Source organism: Lepisma saccharinum, chromosome 10, assembly GCF_977018435.1.
Source record: "Lepisma saccharinum chromosome 10, izLepSacc3.1, whole genome shotgun sequence".
Taxonomy (NCBI): domain Eukaryota; kingdom Metazoa; phylum Arthropoda; class Insecta; order Zygentoma; family Lepismatidae; genus Lepisma; species Lepisma saccharinum.
Window position 1 is genome coordinate 73090442 of NC_139238.1, and position 18537 is coordinate 73108978.

At 35.0% G+C, this 18537-nt stretch overlaps 1 protein-coding gene across 1 annotated transcript in view; it reads right to left on the reverse strand.

Annotated features, from left to right (window-relative positions):
• Positions 1-18537, reverse strand: part of LOC145994149 (uncharacterized) — a 209859-nt gene that overhangs the window by 76890 nt on the left and 114432 nt on the right. The window lies entirely within an intron of this gene.

Sequence of the window (18537 nt, forward strand, 5' to 3'; positions counted from 1 at the left end):
GAATTTCTTACCCTGTTGCATGTTGCTTGCAGGTTGAATTCATGTCCACTGTCAAGCAACCACCTGAACTCTGTTTCATTCCTAACTGCAAACAGATCATATTCCCGACAAGTCAGAAAAAAAAACAAGCCTGAAATCACACAGCAGTGAATCTGATTTTATGTATTTTGAGAGGTTCCTCCTGTCAAAAAACATTCCTACATTAACTGCTCTATAGATATGTTAAGATTTGAAGGTTGCAGAAAATTGCACCTCAAAGGTTCAAAATATCTTAAATCATGAAATTTTATCTTCTGGCTCAGCAGATACAGAATAATCTCATTTGCATTGATAACACTTGTGATGTATTTTCCTCCCCTAACAAAATCCACACCAGAAAACACCAAGCCTGTATCTGTAGTTACAAATTCAAAATCATCATAAGATTTCAAATGAATATCACAATTTAAATGTTTCCAGTTCTCAGATATATTAAATGGGATATCAAAACAATACAGTGCTTCAAAATATTTTGTTGTGAACCAGTATTTTTTTCTGTAACAATCATAAAAACCTACAAAGAGCCCAACAATTCTCCTGTGCAGCAGATATATGTATTGTTCCTTCCTGCCCAACAATCCCAGATGCATGCATCCAAATTCACGGCCACAGTCAAGCACCCACCTGAATTCTGTCTCATTTCTAACAGCAAACACATCATATTCACATAAATTGGAAAATACAAGCTTGAACCTATCTACAAGTGATTCTGATTTTACATATTGTGACAAGTTCCTTCTGTCAAAAAACATAGAGCAATCAGTGCTGTGTGTCATCCCTCTAGGACAATGACACATTCAAAAATGCAATGCTGTAATTTTTTAAGGGCATGTTCAACACTATGCCTGAGGATATTGTTCCTCTGCTGCTGATAATCTCTGTTTATTTCCAAATCCCACTGCCGGGGATACATGTTTGATTGTTTGCATTGCGGGATTGATTCCCACTGTACCGACCTATGTATGTATTATTGGGAGTTTAGATAATTGTTTCCCGCACCTGCATGTTTCATTCCAAGAGGTTTTGTCTAGGCACAGTGCAAGGCACTTACTGCTGCAATTTCTGAATTTTTGCCTCAGAAAATACAGAACAAGCTCATTCAGGCATTTGTGCTTTAAATACCCAACAAGATCCGGGTGGAAATCATCTGCACTGAACAAGTGCCCATCATCTGTGGTCACAAATTCAATATTCCTATTAAACAGATTGGGATTGGAAATTATTCTGTTCAAAAATTTAAAATGCACCCAATTTAAGCTCTGATCAGCCATGAGCTCTAAATCATAATCTTCATACCCATCACAACAATTGCTGTACCAACATTCAACAAACAATTTCAACCTGCAGAAATAATAATAGCTCCCAGTGTGGTGATGCACAAACAATCCACAAATTCTCTTAAACTTGTTGTACATAATTTTTTCAAACTTGCTGATGCTCTTCAGTGACAAGTATTGAAAATTCTTGTCACTATCAAGCATCCAGTGCATTTCAGTCTCATTCTGAACTGTAAACAGGTCATACTCGGACAGGTTCAGGAACCTAAGCCTAAAATCCCCAACAAGTGATTTAGATTTAATGTATTTTGAAATTGATCTGTCAAAAAATTCTGCATTATGACAGGCAGAATGGCAGTGTGAACAATTCCCTGCCGCATTGGCATGTATTTTGTATGTTGTGTGCTTCAAGTGACAGGCATATGCATTCATGCTCACAGTTTTTTAAATTTTTGCCTAAACATAAACATGAGAATTTCATTGAAGTTTGTATGTTTTAAAAATTTGCTCATGCCTGGCTTAAAATCTTCAGGTAGGTATAAATTGCCCTCATCTGTAGTGACATATTCAAGAGGATTCAGGTCCACATAAACGTATGTTGAAACGTTTATATAGGAACAATGGTTGAAAATATCAGAATCAGATTATCTTCATTCTCTGAGTATGACCTGTTTGCAGTTTGCAATGAAACAGAGATGCAATAGGTGCTTGACAGTGCCTTGCCCTTTCACTACCTGTGCCTCAAACATATAAGCAAGATTGAAAAAATTGTTTACAACAAGTGTTTCAGAATTGCTGGATTTTTTGTGAATTTTTACACAGATAATTATGGTTATTATTTCATGCTTAAAATATTCAATAATCATTGGTTGAGAAATTGCTATAATTTGTTTGCAGAGCATAGGATGAATATTGTTTCATACCCAAGCTTGAATTGGATGCATTACAAATTCAGGATATCTACAAATCATAATATTGAATTTGTTACAACAGACAGTGGCCACTTGTACAGTGGGGATGATTTTGATCCTGATTGTGTGTGGTACTCTAAGCATATATACTTGAATGAGATTATTATATATTTCATAAGAGAAAAATTCAAACACTGTGACTCTGATTGCATTGCAAAGATTCTAGGTGGTAGCAATCTCAGCGGAACATGCAATTGTGGGAAACAATTATCTAGATTAAAAATTTAATTTCAGATAGAGCAGAAACAGCAGAGAGAGAGCAGAAACAGCAGGGAAAGCAGAGCAGTGGGAGAGAGGATTGAATCAAAAGTATGGAATTTTTGACAGAAGATCTATTTACAAATATATAAAATCAGAATCACTTGTTGGGGATTTCAGGCATAGGTTCTCTGGACTCTCTGAGCATGACCTGTTCTCTGTGCAGAATAAAACTGAGATGCAGTGGGTGCTTTCAAGTGATTTTGCTTTTCACTACCTGTCCCTGAAATCCCTGACAAGATTTGAAATATCCATGTTCAATACATGCAAAAGAATTGTTGGATTTTTTGTGCATTATTCTGTAGAGTGTTATTATTGGCATTGTGGATTTGCAATGTATGATGATTACTGGTACAACAATTGCAATAAGAATTGTTTTGTGCACAGAATGGACATAATTATGCCGCAGAGTCTAAACTGGGTCCATTATAAAATCTCAAACAAAGTTTATGTGGACCTGAATCCTCTTGAATATGTCACTACAGATGAGGGCAATTTATACCTACCTGAAGATTTTAAGCCAGGCCTGAGCAAATTTTTAAAACATACACACTTCAATGAAATTCTCATGTTTATGTTTAGGCAAAAATTTAAAAACTGTGAGCATGAATGCATATGCCTGTCACTTGAAGCACACAACATACAAAATACATGCCAATGCGGCAGGGAATTGTTCACACTGCCATTCTGCCTGTCATAATGCAGAATTTTTTTGACAGATCAATTTCAAAATACATTAAATCTAAATCACTTGTTGGGGATTTTAGGCTTAGGTTCCTGAACCTGTCCGAGTATGACCTGTTTACAGTTCAGAATGAGACTGAAATGCACTGGATGCTTGATAGTGACAAGAATTTTCAATACTTGTCACTGAAGAGCATCAGCAAGTTTGAAAAAATTATGTACAACAAGTTTAAGAGAATTTGTGGATTGTTTGTGCATCACCACACTGGGAGCTATTATTATTTCTGCAGGTTGAAATTGTTTGTTGAATGTTGGTACAGCAATTGTTGTGATGGGTATGAAGATTATGATTTAGAGCTCATGGCTGATCAGAGCTTAAATTGGGTGCATTTTAAATTTTTGAACAGAATAATTTCCAATCCCAATCTGTTTAATAGGAATATTGAATTTGTGACCACAGATGATGGGCACTTGTTCAGTGCAGATGATTTCCACCCGGATCTTGTTGGGTATTTAAAGCACAAATGCCTGAATGAGCTTGTTCTGTATTTTCTGAGGCAAAAATTCAGAAATTGCAGCAGTAAGTGCCTTGCACTGTGCCTAGACAAAACCTCTTGGAATGAAACATGCAGGTGCGGGAAACAATTATCTAAACTCCCAATAATACATACATAGGTCGGTACAGTGGGAATCAATCCCGCAATGCAAACAATCAAACATGTATCCCCGGCAGTGGGATTTGGAAATAAACAGAGATTATCAGCAGCAGAGGAACAATATCCTCAGGCATAGTGTTGAACATGCCCTTAAAAAATTACAGCATTGCATTTTTGAATGTGTCATTGTCCTAGAGGGATGACACACAGCACTGATTGCTCTATGTTTTTTGACAGAAGGAACTTGTCACAATATGTAAAATCAGAATCACTTGTAGATAGGTTCAAGCTTGTATTTTCCAATTTATGTGAATATGATGTGTTTGCTGTTAGAAATGAGACAGAATTCAGGTGGGTGCTTGACTGTGGCCGTGAATTTGGATGCATGCATCTGGGATTGTTGGGCAGGAAGGAACAATACATATATCTGCTGCACAGGAGAATTGTTGGGCTCTTTGTAGGTTTTTATGATTGTTACAGAAAAAAATACTGGTTCACAACAAAATATTTTGAAGCACTGTATTGTTTTGATATCCCATTTAATATATCTGAGAACTGGAAACATTTAAATTGTGATATTCATTTGAAATCTTATGATGATTTTGAATTTGTAACTACAGATACAGGCTTGGTGTTTTCTGGTGTGGATTTTGTTAGGGGAGGAAAATACATCACAAGTGTTATCAATGCAAATGAGATTATTCTGTATCTGCTGAGCCAGAAGATAAAATTTCATGATTTAAGATATTTTGAACCTTTGAGGTGCAATTTTCTGCAACCTTCAAATCTTAACATATCTATAGAGCAGTTAATGTAGGAATGTTTTTTGACAGGAGGAACCTCTCAAAATACATAAAATCAGATTCACTGCTGTGTGATTTCAGGCTTGTTTTTTTTTCTGACTTGTCGGGAATATGATCTGTTTGCAGTTAGGAATGAAACAGAGTTCAGGTGGTTGCTTGACAGTGGACATGAATTCAACCTGCAAGCAACATGCAACAGGGTAAGAAATTCAAGGATCCAGGCCTCTACAATAAGCCCGGCACACCCGGCAGTTTCAACATGGATGAGCAGAGTATATATGTAGATTATGATAAAATTCCAGATGCTGTTAAAATTAAGAATAAACAGTAGTCATGTTGATAAATCTATGATAATAGATAAGCCAGAATTGTATGATTCCTGAATCTGGGATATTTGGGAAAGGTTGAATTCAAACATAAGAGAATTGTTGGGCTTCAGGAACAATTACTTGGTTCACAAATGCATGTACAATTTATATATGCCCTTTGATCAGACTTCAAACTCAATCATAATATTGTTATATGTTATTTTGACATATTTGAATTTATAACTACAAACACAGGATTCATATATTCTGGGTTGGATTTTGTTGTGAGTACCAATTTCCACAACAGGGATTGTTCAGTTTGGGTCTTGTGCACAGTTTTTTGGGTAGGAGCAATATTCACATATTCTTGGAGTAATAGCTACATGTCATTTTTTGATAGAAGAAATGTTGCAAAATATATTAGGTCTGAATCTCTTATTCCTGATTTCAAAATTAGGTTCTCAATATTTTCAATCAACAATAAGACAGAGTTCCACTGGGCACTGCACAGCACACAAAGCTTCAAATATCTAAACTTGAGATACATCACTGATTTTGAGTGCCACAAGTATAATTCTTGCAGGAGAATTGTGGGACAGTTTGTTGTTTTTTATTATTATATTGATTTTTCCTATTATGGCGGATGGTTTTCAAATCATGCAAGTGTGGGGAGATTCTATGATTTTGAGATCCTTCCCAATCAGAGCTCAAACTGGAAACATTTCAGATTTTTGCTGATGCATCTGGACAGGTTCCATAGGTCAGAATTTGTTACAACAGACAGTGGGATGTTGTATAGTGGTGCAGATTTCAATCATCACCTGCAATATTTTGATGCATACAATTCTCAGATGTTGAACATGACTGAGATAATCATGTATCTTCTTCAGCAAAAATTTAAAAATTGCAGCATTGGGTGCTTTAATAGGATAATAAAATCATTTAATGTATTTACAGAGTGTGAGTGCGGGAAACCACTAAGCTGCATGCCTCTGCTGTTGAGATAGCCCAGCCTAACATGTAATATTGTTTGCAGGTTAATTCAAGATGCAAACATTTTTTGAAAGAAGGGATATTTCCAGATACATCAAATCCAAATCTCTTGATCCTGAATTTAAATTGAGATTCTCAAAATTGTAAAGTGTATTGTGTGCTCCATGATGCTCACATAATTTGTGGAGAGGCATTTTATGGCCTGTTTCTGGTGCACAGGGTCTAGCTCCTGGTCTAGAAAATTACAAAATATGGCCTTCAATCTAAGTTATACAGGGCAATCACACAAATATTTCCATTCAATTTTGTTTGGAAATGTTGATGACTGTGCAGAACAAGCATAAGTGAAATATTCCATGCTATATTCTCTATGGCATTTTGGGCATATTTTTGTGAGTATTCTGCTTTTATCTGGATTACAATTCTTTTGGTGCTTAACCCAATTGGGGCTGGATATATTCTTATTGCATTGATTACAATATTTTTGATTAGGCATTTTTGTTGTTGGTTTATTATATAAAATTTCTTGGGGTCCAAATCAAAATTATATGCTTAATACAAAATATCAATTGGATTCAGCAGTGTGCTTTGTGTGTGTGTGTGTGTGTGTGTGTGTGAATATTTTTGGCTTTGGTATTTATATAAAATTTCTTGGGGTTCAAATCAAAACTCTATACTTAATAAAAAATATCAGTTGGGTTCAGCAGTGTGCTTTGTGTGTGTGTGTGTGTGTGTGTGTGTGTGTGTGGCATTTTGCCTTAGTTTTTAAGTGTAGCCAAAACAATATCAAGAGGGGCATATTTTTGACAAGTTTATGGACAACAATCTGGCAGATGTAGCTTTTACACACATGGGCAAATCTGTCTGAGGGGAGTTCTTCATTTCTACACTAGAATTCAAGATTCTTGGGATTTTGACAGAATAACACACTATAAACAATAAAATCATATGGGTACTTGACATAATTTTAAGTGTGGGCAAATCGGGGCATATGAACTCTTCTTTTCTACACTAGGATTCAAGATTCTTGGGATTAAGAGCATATCACACTTGAAGAATTGGGGAATATGGGCATCTTGGCATAATTTTAAGTGTAGGCAAATCGGGCTGTTTAATCAAATGACCTCTTCTTTTCTACGCTATAAGTGGGCCAGTAGTATAGCCAATCATACTACTTGTGTGGGTGTGTGTGTGTGGGTGGGTGGGTGTGTGTGTGTGGGTGTGTGTGTGGGGGGGGGTTGGGTGTGTATGTGTGTGTGTGTGTGTTTGGTGGGTGGAGGTGGGTGTGTGTGTGTGGGTGGGTGTGTGTGGGTGGGTGTGGGTGTGTTAATACGTTTGGCCTAGTTTTAAGTGTAGCCAAAAACAATATCAAGAGGGGCTTATTTTTAACAAGCTTATGGACAACAATCTCACAGATGTAGATTTTGTAAGTGTAGGCAAATCAATCTGAGGGGGGTCATACTTTCCCGGGAAATTCCCGAGGGCATTTTTACAAAAATCTTGGATTAGACAGAGTACCACACTTGAGCAAAAAGCTCATATGGGCATGTTGAGCTAGTTTTAAGTGTAGCCAAATCTGCCTGAGGGGGGTTCATACTTTATCGACCCAGTAATACCACAAATCACACTACTCTAGTTCTCTGTTTCATAGAACAACCGATATATGAGCAAAAAGATGTACACCTTCACTTGGAAACATTGTTCCATTATTTTCCATTACATGCAAACTTAACGGAAAATGTCACAGTAGGCGGATTATCCATCAGCATTTCAATCAGCCTGTGATGAACGTATTGCAAACAGATTAACCTTAGATAACGTTAAAACGTAGTATTAACCTTCAATGGCCTTGTAAACTGTATCTCTACTAAAAACATACATAATGACATTCACTTTTCCCCTTCAAGTCAATTAATTTTTATTTGAAACATTTCTTTCTAAAACGCTTTGTTTGTAAGATTTCGCATTATCAACTTACATGATCCATTCATTGAACAACTTTTAAAACGATGGGCAAAAAATGAAAATTATGAATGTGTATCCTGCTCTCCTCCCACTAAGGACGCAGTTATGAGATATTACAAGTAATTATCCAACTTTACAATTCCGCCCCCACCCGAAATAAAATGCTGCCTACGCTATTAGTTGCAATTATTACTTTATCTGGAGTATGTTTATATAGAGGGTAGTTTTGTTCTACTATATCTTTACAGGGGGGTAAACCTGTCCTAGGATATTTTTACCGAAGGGGTAAGAACGTCCCGGGGGTAAAGATGTCCTTTAAAACCAGTACCTTTTTACAAGCGAGAATACAAATTAAGGATATTTTAATGAAAGAAGTGTGTGTGTGTAGATAGATAAAGATATATATAGACAAGGGCGCTCGCAGGGGTGTGTAGGGGGAGGGGGGCACCCCCCCCCGAGATTTCCGGAAAGAGTTCATGTGATTCGAAATGTGAAATTATAGCGATATTTTACAACAAAAAATATTGTTTTTTGTAACTTACAGGCCGTAAGTTACAGCAACAATAATAATAATAACAATAAATTATTATTATTGAAGTACGGTTATATTTAAGCTTTCAGGCTATCTAACTATAAAAAACAGCTTTTTGTCCTACATGAATTAATATGTTAAGTATACCGTTATGCAAATATATATAGATATACAGAATATGAAAATTATAAATATATGTAATTTTTATATATAATTATAGTATAATAAATAGTAATAATAATAATAATAATAAAAGTTTCTATGACTCTGCCCCCCTTGAGAAAAAATCCTGCCGTCGCCCTTGTATATTTGACTAGATATACTATATCTGTTCTGATTGGAATATGCTATAGGTAAAAAATAACTATTATATTTTTGCAATGGTTTAGTTGCGAAATATTTTCCAGTTCGCATGAAGTTATGTAATGTAAATTTGGAAATCCCCCCAAAAAACTGCTTGCAGAACCCATAATATTGATCCAATGGCTAAAATACAAAAAATGCTATAACTTTTCAGATTTTGACTGCATATCGTTCAAAATTATACTCAAAATGTTGTATTACCTATCAAGTTACCAAGAACAATTTTATGAAGTAACTTGCATTAGAAAACGTGGGAAAAACGTGAAGTTACATATATATATGTATAGTAGTAGGAGAATACGATAAGGACAGTCGGTGTTTAATATTCATATTTCATTTGCATGTAGTTAGAATTTATTTGCATGTATTTAGAATAAATTTGCATATAATGAAAAATAATTTACATTTATTTATTTGCATATTTATAACTTTTATGAATTTTTAATTATTTATTTTATGAAATATATGAAAATAGAAGGTAATTAGTGTTACTAAACGCTATGCATATGATTTTATGTTTATTACTGTAAACTATGTAATGTATGAAACGATAATATTAATCTTTATAATATTGAAAATAAGATTTCATGGTTTATGAAACGCTATGAAGGGTGTTAAGGGTACGAAAGAAGACGGTCCAGGTACTCGAACCCACGATAAGTACGAGTAATAATTATAGTGTACTAAGGAATAATAATAAATGGTTATAGTGTACTATAACTTTTCAGTATATTCTAAGTTGTGATGTGTTTGTGTTCGTCTTGTGTAGTAGTTGTGCTGTCTAATGTGTTTATGTTTGTCTTGTGTAGAAGTTCCTCCATTCATATTGGGGGTTAGGCGTAGAGCTGACAACTCTGCACTGTAAAAAAAAATGTCAAGAAACAACAATATAAGGCCATGGATGATCCCAAGGTAAAATATTCCGGAGGTAAAATAGTCCCCCGTTCGGATCTCCGGGTGGGGACTACTTTGGGAGGTCCCTGGACTAAGGATAAGATCTACATTAGGAATAGGGATATTAAATGAGGCACGTGGAATGTTCTGAGCCTTTACCGGCCTGGGGCATTTCAGTGTACAGTTAATGAGATAGTTAAGTATAAATTAGATGTAGTACCTGTCCAGGAAGTTAGGTGGCCAGGAGATGGGAATTGTAAAGCTAAAAATTATACTTTTTTCTATGGTGGTACTGAAAATCATAATTTTGGAACAGGCTTTTTCATAAATAATAGAATTATCTCGGCTCTTAAAACAGTAGAATTTATTAATGATAGGATATCATATGCAGTTTTACAGGGTAGGTGGTGTAAAATTATTTTAATAAACATACATGCACCAACGGAAGATAAAGATGATAATACTAAAGATGATTTTTATACAGAGTAAGAACAGGTCTTTGATAAATTTTCTCAGTATGATATGAAAATTCTGTTAGGTGACTGTAATGCACAGATTGGCAAAGAAGAGACATTTAAACCCACGATTGGTAAAGAAAGTCTTCATGAATTAAGTAATGATAATGGTATAATATTGATTACTTTTGCAACCTCAAAGAATTTAATTGTGAAAATTACCACTTTTAAACATAAAGATATCCATAAATATACCTGGTCTTCTCCAGATGGTAAAACTCATAATCAGATAGATCATATTCTCATTGATAAGAGAAGGCATACTAGTATAATTGACGTTCGTACACATAGAGGTGCTGACTGTGTCAGTGACCATTATTTAGTAATTGCTAAATTAAGAGAAAGACTCTCAGTGATAAATCATAAGCAACAAAATCTAAAAGTTTTAAAACTTGATACAGGAAACTTTACTGATGAAAGAATTAAGAAAGATTACCAAATTAAACTGTCAAATAGATTTGATATTTTGCAGGATTTAAATGATGATGAAAATATAAATAAAACAGATGTAAATAAGAATTGGGAGCACATACGTAATGCAATAGAATCAGCAGCTAAAGAAAGTATAGGATACCATAAACCAAGAAAAAGTAAGCCATGGTTTGATAATGAATGTCATAATCTAATGGAAATAAGAAATCAGGCTAGACTTAAGTGGTTAAATAACTCTGATGATACAAATCTAAACAATTATAATATAATAAAGCGAGAAGTTAACCGCACGTTTAGAAGTAAAAAAAGAGATTACTTGAAAAGCAAAATTAACGAAATTGAAACAAACAGGAAAAATAAAAATATCAGAGATTTATATAAAGGTGTAAATGAGTTTAGAAAGGGGTGGCAACCTAAAGTAAACTTGATAAAAGATAAAGACGGTGATTTTCTAGCTGACCCAAGCGATATTCTAAATAGATGGAAGAACTACTTTAATGACCTTTTAAATGTCCATGTAGGAGATAAATCAGAAGTAAATGAAGTCCACACAGCAGAACCTTTAGTTCCAGAACCTAACTTGACTGAAGTTAAAGATGCTATTAAAAGCCTAAAGAATAACAAAGCACCTGGCATTGATTTAATACCAGCTGAGTTAATTAAATATGGTGGAAATTCATTAATATGTCAAATTCATAAATTAATTTGTTTAATATGGAATAAAGAAGAAATCCCTCAACAGTGGAAAGAATCCATAATTGTTCCTGTGTTTAAAAAAGGTGATAAAATGAACTGCAATAATTACCGTGGAATTTCTCTACTCTCAACAACATAGAAAATATTGTCTAACATTATTTTAACAAGACTAACACCAATTGCTAATGAAATTATAGGTGATTATCAATGTGGTTTCATTTAAACGTAACAGATCAACTACAGATCAAATTTTTCACATAAGACAGACACTTGAAAAAAAGTGGGAATATAATCAAAATGTCCATCAGCTATTCATTGATTTCAAAAAAGCATATGATAAATTATATAATATATTAGTACAGTTTGGAATACCTAAGAAGCTTGTCAGTATGATAAAAATATGCACCAGTGAAACAGAAAGTAAAATTCGTGTGGGTATTAATATGTCTGACAAATTTACAATTCATGATGGGTTAAAACAAGGAGATGCATTATCTCCTTCGCTCTTTAATTTTGCCTTAGAATATGCTGTTAGGAAGGTAAAAGAAACTAAAGAAGGACTAAAATTAAATGGTGTGACTCAGCTGTTAGCATATGCAAATGATGTAGACTTACTGGGGGATGATGTGAATACAATTAAGAATAATGCTAAAATATTTTTCAAAACATTAAAGAGATAGGTTTGGAAGTTGACAAAGAGAAAACTAAATATATGCTTACAGGCCGAAACCAAGTGTTAGGTAATAATCAAAATCTAATTATTGATAACAACTCGTCTGAACCAGTTTCCAAATACTTAGGAGTAATATTAACAAATGAAAATTATATTAAAGAGGAAATAAAAAGTAGGCTTAATTCAGGAAATGCATGTTACTTCTCTCTTCATAAACTTTTGTCTTCTCGTTTAATATCTAAGAAACTAAAAGTTAAAATATACAAAACCGTAATTTTGCCTGTAGTATTATATGGATGTGAAACTTGGTCCCTTACATTAAAAGAGGAACATAAATTGAGAGTATTTGAAAATAAGATCCTTAGGAAAATCTTTGGACCTAAATGGGATGAGGAGACAGGTGAGTGAAGAAGGTTATATAATTTAGAACTATATAACTTGTATTCATGTCCAGATATTATTAGAATAATTAAATCAAGAAAATTTAGGTGGGCAGGCCATGTGGCACGAATGGGAGAGGAAAGAGTAGTTTACAGGATTCTTGTTGGGAAACCTGATGGTAAGAGACCTGTAGGAAGGCCAAGACGAAGATGGAGGGACAACGTTGAGATGGACCTAAGGGAAATCGGTAGGGATGGAAAAGAGTATATAGAACTTGCTCAAGATAGGGAAAGATGGAAGGCCTGTGTTGCTGCAGCCATGAACCTTCGGGTTTAAGAAGGCTAGAGAGTTAGTTTAGTTAGTTAGTTATAGTGTACTAAGGAATAATGTTATATGGTATATGGTATGAAAGAAGTTGGTCCGACACGCTAAACCGAAGACGGTGAACTCCGCGCAGGTAGACGAGAAATTAATTTGGGGGATGTGCGGTCAAGGTCAAATGACGTCTGAACGCCAGAACAAACAAAGAACCTGTTTTACAAATTAGGAAACATGTCAGCAGATTTCCAGAACTGTTTTTTCCAAGGTCAACTAGAACGCAAGAATAGGGGAAAGGTATGCAACGCCGTAGGGCAGGGGAGGGATTGAACCAGACACCAAAGGATGTCTGGGACTGCGCGGTCAAAGTTAAATCCCTGAAGCTATGCGTCGCTTGTAGAACCGGTTTCCCCCGCCAATTAATATTCTGCTCAGGGTTGCCCCAAGGCACAGGATGATGTAGCGCGGGTTTTAGGGTAGAACACTTGCATGTCAGAACAGGTTTCTGTCAATGTAGCATAAGGGTACTGAGAACACAAGAAAAAAAGGATTTTGGGATACCCAATTAAATTGGAGCCAGAACTTTACTTTGAACAAGGAGAACAAAGCGTAAGGGTTCTTTATCTGTACTAGGAAGAAGGGAGAGCTATCTGGGACGGGACCTAAAGTTTACACTATTTGCTTTTGTCACGGGGTAACGAACCTAGGACCCTTTGATTATTGATTTAGTTAGTAAATTTATGTTACCGCGTGTTCTTAACATAATATTGAGTTTATTTTTTTACCAAACTTCGACTTTATGTCAAATATTTTACAAGTTTTTATATATTTTTACTCAAATAACACAATTTAATCTATTCAGGAAACATTTTTATGATGTTTTAGACTTACAATGAATTTTTTAACTCTTAACTTATTATTTTACAAGTTTTTATGTATTTTACTCAAATAACATAATTTAAACGAATCTAGCATGACTTTTTGTAATATTTTGGAAACAAAAAGTACTTTTTTCCAAGTATTACAGGATTATTTTACAAGTTCAGGTTTATTTTTGCCTAAGTAAGACGATTTAGTCTATTGAAGAAATAATTTTTATTACAGTTTCGACACACAAAGTTTGTCTTGTCTAGTTTTGTCTGTTTATTTTACAAGTGTAGGATTATTTTTACCAAAATAACAAAATTTAACCCATTCAGGCAAGATGTTTTATTATATTTTGGACGCACAAAGGGTGTTTTCTCAAGTTTTGCTTTTTATTTTACAAGTGCTTGTGTTATTTTTTATTTATTTTGTTTTGTATCTGGCCTTCACTAATTTTTAACATAGAGTTTAGTATTTATTTAAATCTGTTCAAAAACACTAGAGGAAAAGTACTTCTAGCTAAAAGTTAAGCCACGGAATGTATTACTAATGTTATTATTATTATTATTATTATTATTATTAGGGATTACTGATCACTATGCTATTTTTTGTTTTTTATTTCTAGATTAATTTAGGGCAGGTTACGCCTGCTACGTAGGTATGTTTGTTTATTTTACAGTTTGCTGAGTATTTTGTTACTGTTATACTAGGTAAAGTTTCCTAAATATATGAGGTAGGGCTCCATATACTTTTGTTTTTTGCTATTTTGGAGATGATACACCACTCTCCATCTGCTTTTTATCTTATGTACCCAATGTTATTGAGGCTTAGTGAATCCATGCGGGAGAGAGGGTTTGAAAATTTCGATCTCAGATATCCCACAACTATCTCTCAGAGTATTTTAAAGGCTATTTTATACTTATTATGTGCCACTAGAATATCAAAGCTTGTTAAAATCTTATGTTTGTAACGCTGTTATTGTATTTTTTTTAGCTAAGGCTTACTGGATAAAGTACACGAAATGTTTAACATTTCGACTATTTGCATTTGAGATATTATATAAGGCCAAACGTTTACTGTAACTAAATTAATTATGTGTCTATGAGGACTGAAATCCCTTGATAGAATTAATATCAGGGGTTATTTGCATTTATTTTATTATACGAGGCTACAATCACTATTTGAGAACTAAAATCTTCTAATTGAAGCTCCGGGTTCGAATCCCGGTCGGGCTTGGTTGTTTGTGAATGTCCTTTCATCAATTTCATCATTTCATCACTCATCCCCATCTTCGCAAATTAGCCAAGAGGCACAAAACGCGAAGTAAAATAAACGAAATAAAATCAAATAAAATCAAATCTAATTGAAGCTAAAAGCTTAGGCTGTAACTAGGCACTTAACATGTATATCGACAATTTAGAGGAGAACACGAACCTTCTAGAGGATTGTAGGTGACGTAGGACTACACACCAGAGCCTTATTAGTCTGCAAGAAGCACTTACAGCTAATATTACGAGGAAATAAGGTTGATTTTTTTACTGTTTCAGAAGAAGGCTATCTTTTACACACCCAATATTTACTTTTCAAGTAACTATATGTAAACACGGCTTGCTTATGGACAAACTCAACAACATACGAATAAAATAGACAGCCAATCCTATTTTCAGTACGAAATTCCAATTACTCAAGTAAGCTATATCATACGTAGTGCATAAGAAGAGCAAATTAGCATCATCAGCAGTAAACCATTAAGCAACTTTTACCTGCTGAAACCACTAAGTGAGTCTAATTTATCAGAAAAATACCTACATTACAGACTAATTTACCTCTACATTAATAATACTAGCAGAATACTAAGACTTCAAAAGTGAACACTAAGAAAAATATTGCAAAGGATTATTACTCCCTACGTCTACAAGTCAGTAACAATTATTCTAAATACTACTAACTTGAGCAATATATAGTCAAATACACCACACAAGAAGGAAAGAAAATTACAAGAAGAACAGCAGACAATCAATATCTCAAAACAATGAGATAAAAATATTCAAAAACAAACTGTCTCCTAACATAAAACTGCTAAGTCCCCAAAACAATTACAAATACAATCAATAAAAACTACTTGAAAAGGGGAAACTCTCTACAGTCTCACAGAGTTGGTGGAAAATAACAGCAAATCTTAGAAGCATGCACAGCCAATAGTGCTCAATTTGCATACAGTTCACATGCAACTCTCATGAAAAGGCTCAAAACAGTCTCCCAGCTCAGGTCTCATCTGTACTTGGAAAACCAAAACCTGCAACACATTCTTAGAAATCCTACCTTTCATACCCTTGCTTGAATAGCAAAAAATGCAACCTTCATACTAACATATTGAAAAAGGCATATCTATGTATGTAAAAGTGTGTACGAATGTGTTTGTCTGCGTGTACTCTTAAATAATTTGATAAAAATAGCAATATCGTTATAAATCAAAGACTATACATAATAATATTAATTTGAAAATAAGCTGCAAGAAAAATATATAGCAACTACAGTATAAGCTATTTAACATGTCATAGTACTTACATTCGTTTGTTAATTACAAGAAATTGAAGTTAAATACAGTAAATAAACTTGGTCACTTACATTGAAAGAGGAATATAAATTAAGAGTATTTGAAATTAAAATCCTTAGGAAAATGTTTAGGCCTAAAAGGGGTGAGGAGACAGATGAGTGGAGAAGGTTACATAATTTAGAAGTACATAATTTGTATTTATGTCCAGATATTATTAGAATGATGAAATCAAAAAGACTTAGGTGGGTAGGTCATGTGGAACGAATGGGAGAGGAAAGAAGAGTTTACATGATTCTTGTTCGGAAACCTGATGGTAAAAGATGGGAGAGGAAGGAAGAGTTTACAGGATTCTTGTTGGGAAACCTGATGGTAAAAGACCAATAGGGATACCAAAACAAAGATGGAGGGATAATGTTGAGATGGACCTAAAGTAAATTGGTAGGGATGGAAAAGAGTATATAGGTCTTGCTCAGGACAGGGACAGAAGAAAGGCATGTGTTTTTGCAGCCATGAACCTTCTGGTTTAAAAAGGCTAGAGAGTAAGTTAGTTATACATTAAATAAGCATAATTTTTGGTTTGTACATAGTGAATATAACGAAAACTGTGTCAACTTTGTATTATAAGCAGAAAATTAAACCAATTTGCCTTAGAAATACATTTTAAGAATAGCGCCAAATAGCAAGTAATAGAAAATTAAGAAACTTTCTTATGCATTAAAGTACAGACTAGGGCTGAAAAATTCAAGTACTATAAACTATTAGTTTCTGATTCAAGTAATTTAACTGTAAATATTATCTTTTGTGTGTAAATATAATTGTTAGTTGCACTAATAGGTACAAATATTAACTTTATACACCTTTATACACTCTAAATAAGAAAACTTTGATATATAAATTAGTAACAATTTGTTAAAAATTAACTTAAACAAAAAAGAATTAGCTTTGATTTCTTAAATAAATATAAAGTAGTAAAAATACTAAACGAATAATTCCTTCTTTTGTTATTTAAAGAATGCCAAATAGTGTAAGCCAGTTGTTATACAGGGTGTTTCGTAAGTTCGTTTACAACGCTTGGGAGGTGATTGTACGAGTGAAAATAAGGTGGAAAGTTCATGTAACGAAATTTCGGAAACGGCTTCGTTGCCGAGTTATTGACGTTTGAAAACATGGGAAAATGATTTTCAGAAGTGAATAATGGCAAAACGGGTGGAGAGAAGACGTCGGTGTTGGGCGGTCCACTAAGAAATTGGGTACGCTCTTGTTAAAAACTCACGCGGCAATGTTGTGCAATGTCGGCGCAAGGGATTCCCCAAAGGACGCGAACAAAGATGTTGAAGGGAGTGGGGTGGGTGTGCGTTCTGCGTGAGCTGGTATCGACGAAAATTGGCATGTGTTGAATGGCACAAAAAAACAAAGAAAATTTCCTCAGCGAATGGTACCATGACGTAAAAACGAAAAAAATGAACTGTCATAGGTTGCATACCCTGAAGGGCACACAATATGCTTAATGGAGATGTGAAGGGAACCTCATCACAGAGGGTTTTCAAAGTGTCCACCATGTACTTCCAAGCAGAGGCGACAACGGAGAATCAAGGATTGTCTAGTGCGACCCAACAACCCCGGCGTTTCTGCTATCGATGCTGCAGCTTCTACGGGCAACGAGGTCCTCGGCTGACACGACAGGTGTTTCGTAAACGAGGCGTTTCATCTCTCCCCAGAGGAAGAAATCCAGGGGCGTAATATCAGGCGATCGAGGTGGCCATGGCACAGGCCCTCCCCTGCCAATGCACTGGTTGTGGAATACGGTATTGAGGAAATGGCCCACATTCCGATCGAAACGTGGGGGTGCACCCTCATGTTGAAACCACAGTCTTTGTCTCAGTGCCAAGGGCACGTCCTCTAGTAGTTCAGGCAAAACCTCACTGAGAAATGCTTTATAAGTGGGTCCACATAATCGAACAGGGAGAATGTACGGTCCAATCAAATGGTCATGCAGTATCCCGCACCACACATTCACTGCAAATCTGTGCTGATGATGTGCCACTAGCAGTGCATGTGGATTTTCATGTTCCCACACATGACTGTTTTTACTATTGAACAGACCAGTTTTCGTGAAGATAGCATCATCAGTCAATAGCACCGTATTCTGAAAATTGGGGATAGTTTCAATTTGATGAACAAACCATTGGCAAAAGTCCTCACGTGGGCCAAAGTCCCGAGGTAAAATGTCTTGCACTTTCTTCAATTTGTACGGGTGCATAAACTCTTCTGCCAGGACTCGCCACACATTCGCATGGGAGATGTTTCGTTCGTGGGCTAGTGCGCGCGTACTGGTGCCTGGATGATCCATCACTGCAG